Source organism: Vigna radiata, chromosome 5 (assembly GCF_000741045.1).
Source record: "Vigna radiata var. radiata cultivar VC1973A chromosome 5, Vradiata_ver6, whole genome shotgun sequence".
NCBI lineage: Eukaryota > Viridiplantae > Streptophyta > Magnoliopsida > Fabales > Fabaceae > Vigna > Vigna radiata.
In genome coordinates this window covers 27,841,898-27,846,424 of record NC_028355.1, presented here as the reverse complement: position 1 = coordinate 27,846,424, position 4,527 = coordinate 27,841,898, and positions in this window count along the sequence as shown.

The following is a 4,527-nucleotide window of genomic DNA, read 5'->3' as shown; positions in this document are numbered from 1 at the left end:
TATACACTTATTAATATCAATTGTTTTGTGCAGAGATTCAAGACTACTACACCAGTTCCTGAGAAGCCAATTTCATTCATAAGGAAAGCTGCTGCAAAATATTTCTTAGATTATATAATAAGTCACGGTTATTAGATTTAAACATTCTATTTTATTATATTGTATTTTATTAGACTTTGTACTTTATGTGATGTTAAAATACATTTGAACATCGGTTTGATGTGTTGAAATACATTTGAACATCTGTTTTATTATATTTTATTTTATTATGTGGTAGTGGATATCATAAAAACAAACCTGCTATTTTAAAAAACTGCAGGCGAATATGTCGCGGTACCGGTTGTTACCAAAACCGCGGTAGAAAGTCTGTCGTTTTTTTAATTTTTTTTAAAATGACTTTTGGTCGCGGTTGTTGTGTGAACTGTGGTCTATTCCTGGTCTTTTACCGCGGTTCGAACCATGGCCTATAGTGGAACAATTTTTTTTTTTAAAAAAAATGGGGTTTTGGTTGTGGTTCCTTGTGCAACCGCAATCTATTCCCAAAACTTTTGACCGTGGTTGCAACCGTGGCCTATAGTCACAGACTTTTTATCGCGTCTGTATATGCCGTGGTTCGTAAACCGGGACGTATAGGGAAAAATAACTGCGGTCGTTTCCCTGCACTACACTAGTGACTCTTGAATTGAAATTAGTTTGATGAAAGAGAAGTATATATTTTGGAAAACAAAAATTGATTTTTTTAAAGGACTATAAATCACAATCATATCAAAATATGGGAATAAATATTTATAGAATATCATTATAATAAAAAATATATGTAAGTGAAGTTGTTGAGTCAGGAGCAAGGACCCATGTCTGTCTCCCTTAAAACCTGTTTGTCGAGTGTTTAGGATTTCTTCAACTAATTGGATTAATATTCTTTTCATTTTAAATTTATTTATATTTATTATTTGGAATGTTGAACACGATCACTTGTACAAAAGTTGCATACAACGTCGAATGTTTTAAACTTTTAACAGTGAATTTGCAAATGATGTCATATAAAGAGATGTTAAATTGACGTCGAATTTTAAAAAATTTGACCTTAACTTAACATCAAATTTTGTACGTTAATCAATTTATTTTTTATTTTTTTTAATTAATTGTGATCTTTTTTTACAACTCTAAGAGACCTAAAAAGCATAAAAACGAATTTCAGTTTTTGGTATTTTATAAAGCATGAACTATGAATGTGTAGTGTAGTATCAACAACAAACAACAATAACAAACAACAAACAAGTTTAACCAAACAACAACAACAAACAAGTTCAACAAAAAAAAACAACAAACAAGTTCAACAAATAAGTTTTTCAAAACGAAAACGAAAACTAACCATCAAAAGGTGAGTTCATCGAAATAAAGTGTCGTCACCTGTGAGGGAGAGAGCAGAATACGCCTATGAAGGACAAAAGCACGAAAATAATCGATTAAAACAAACAAAAATCATACATAAAGTAGTTAGTTAACATTCACTTGTATCAAATGAAGAAAGATTACTTATGATGGTCGTCAAACTTCGTTCGAGTAAAGTTTGAGAAGAGAAAATAAGAGGTTTTGCACGCTAAGATAAAGTCAATGAATTTTCAATTTTCAACTCAAATTTTTATTGAATTCATTAACCTTTTAATTTCTAAAGTTGTGGCATTCGTCGTTTTATATCATTTTACGTTAAATTACAATTATAAACGACGTTTAATAATTTTATTTATTTACAAAAATGTCACCGATCATTTTTAACTTGCCTATTAAGTGGTTGGACGTTGAATGCATGAATTTTTACCCTAGTGGATATTCTTTAATTTTTATTAATTATACCTTTATATTTCTTATAATTTTAAATAATTTAAGCATGGTGTGAAATGGAGAAAAAACTAGGTAAGAAAATTGTATAACTATTTTATTAAAATAAAAAATATTAAAATTTTCTTTTGGCTAACAATCTTAAGACGGATATAAAAACTATTAATGACTGAAAAATATTAAAAAGCTACTAAATTTTCCACTTCATAATAGAGAAAATTTAAAATCATAATAATCAAATAATTAGTCCTAAATATTAAACTAAATATACTAAGTCATATATAATAAAAAATTCTTAATTTGAAATAATTTAAAAAAAGAATTTAATTTCTTTTGAGTCTAATAAAATATAATCATTATTAAGTAAATTTTTACGCAAAGATTTCATTTGATTTCAAGCTTGTTAATTTGCTCCCACTCCAAAGTTGATGCGAATATAAAATGTTTATCCAAATTTACTTAATGAAGAATTTGATAGAAAATTAACTTAGTTCTTTTATATCCAGGATCGTATAAGAAATTAAGAGTGAACTTGTAAGTTAGACAAACTCATTTAGAAGAATGTATTCAAATTTATAAAATAATGTATTCAAGTTTTCTCAAAAGTATTTTAATTATAGTTGATTATTTCTTTTAAAACTATTTCGAAAATTTTATAGCCAAACTAATAAACAGATAAAATTTATTGATGAAAATTTTATTAAATCAGTTTCTTTGTTGACTCCAAGTGGAATTCAATATGTAACGATTCAGACACACAGAATTAAAAATTGTCGCACAAAAGAAACCGAAAGGCAGAGAAGTAGGTTAAATTTAAAGCCCTCTTTAATTGAAAAGTTAGCCTAATTAATATAATCTAACTGAACTTTAATGTCATATTAGGGATACACGAAGAAATAAAATGAGAGTGAAAAATAGTAAAAGAATTCTAAAAAAAAATAAAGATATTTGATTAAATATTTAAAAAAAAATAGTATAAAGCTCTTATTTATTTTAAAATTTACTTCCTTGAAATAATCCAAGTTACTTTTATTTACACTATAGCTCCTAAATAAACAAATCATAAGTCTCAAGAAATTTCTCTACAAGCAGATAAGTTATTAAAAAACATGAATATTTTATAAACTGAAATTAGATTAGATACAAATTAAAAATAATAGTTTGAAGAATTTATCATCAAATGTGTTCTAAGGTATAACTTCCACATAGGGTTTGTTTAGATAAAATTTCTCTTATTAGAAGAAAAAGTAAATCATTTTGTTCTTAAATTAAAATTAAGTTATGCGTGAATTAAAAGTTAGATTTTCTAGGAATAAATTGAAATTAAATTGTACAAAACAAATTATGTATAAGTTTAAGTTAACTTTCTCTTAAATTTTCTCTCTACCTTTTTTTTTTAATTTTGACTTAAATCTTCATATGTTTAAAGCTAAGAGATCATAGAATTGTTTCTCTTTATGAGCTTTACACATTCATTCGATCAAATAATTTAATAAAGTGATTTTTCATTTTGTTCCTTTTAGATGTTATAGCTCTTATGTTGCATGTAGGCTATAGAGCGATAATGTGATTCAAGATTACTTTTGGTAAATCTTTGTTTCTCTCTGTGATGATGTTATGCTAAGAAATTTAATTGAGATTTTGATCAATTATGTAAGTGATATTGTTTGTATTGAGCTTTAGGAAACAACAATATGAGAAAAGGGAATTTTGTCTGATGTGAAGGAAGTTAATTCTAGCTATTGCATGTTTAGTTTGTTTTGATTTTCTAATTATGTATTTAGAATTGCGATGGTATGATCAATTGGTACGTTTGTTTGTTTGAGAGCTGGTGAAATGACATCAAGGTTTCTAATGAGTGTCTTTAACTTAGGTTTTATATGGTATGAATAGTGAAATGTTTTAATTTTGGCTAGATAACTGAGCTGAATCATGAATTTGGTGTATCTATAATTTGTTTGAAGTATGAGATGAATTATTGGATTGGTTGGTGTTGTCAAAATGGAGAATTTTGATGTTTGCGTTATGCAAACTCGTTGAGCAGGCCCTTTTCTTCCTGGGCAAATGCAAAAAACAAGTTTAGCAAATAGTTAGGAGAGGCTTGCTCATTGGGCAAGCAAACTCTTGCTGAACGAAAACAAAACTTGAGTTTGGTAGAGAGGTAAAAGAGAGAGACTCATTAAGCGAATGAACCTGAAGACCTGCTCGTTGAGCTAGTACGTGTCTTGTTAAGCGAGTATGAAAATTTAAGGTGCTTTATATGTGAAGAAAATTATGGGGAATTGAATTATGAGAAGGAGGTAAATGTTTCAAAGAGGTGATAAATTGAACAAGACATATTTTTTACATGGTATTTTTTGTGGCAATATCATTCTTAGGATGGTATAACAAGTTGGTTTAATGTTATGCATTGACTAGATATACTTATTTTGAAGATATTCTTAACTCTACTAGACTCATAAACTCATGTAAATGTTGAAGTATAGATGGTGAAGAGTAAAAGAGGTTCCTATAGTTGTTTTTGGGTCAATGATCCTTTTCTTTTAAGTTATAAAGACTTTATCCTATAATGAGGAAGGGAAACCAGGTATTATTACTGGTTTACAACAGTTAAGGATTTCATTTTTCATTGCAATGTTTCGTGGGTCCGACTCAATGTGTAAATTCAAATAATTAAGTCTAGATTAT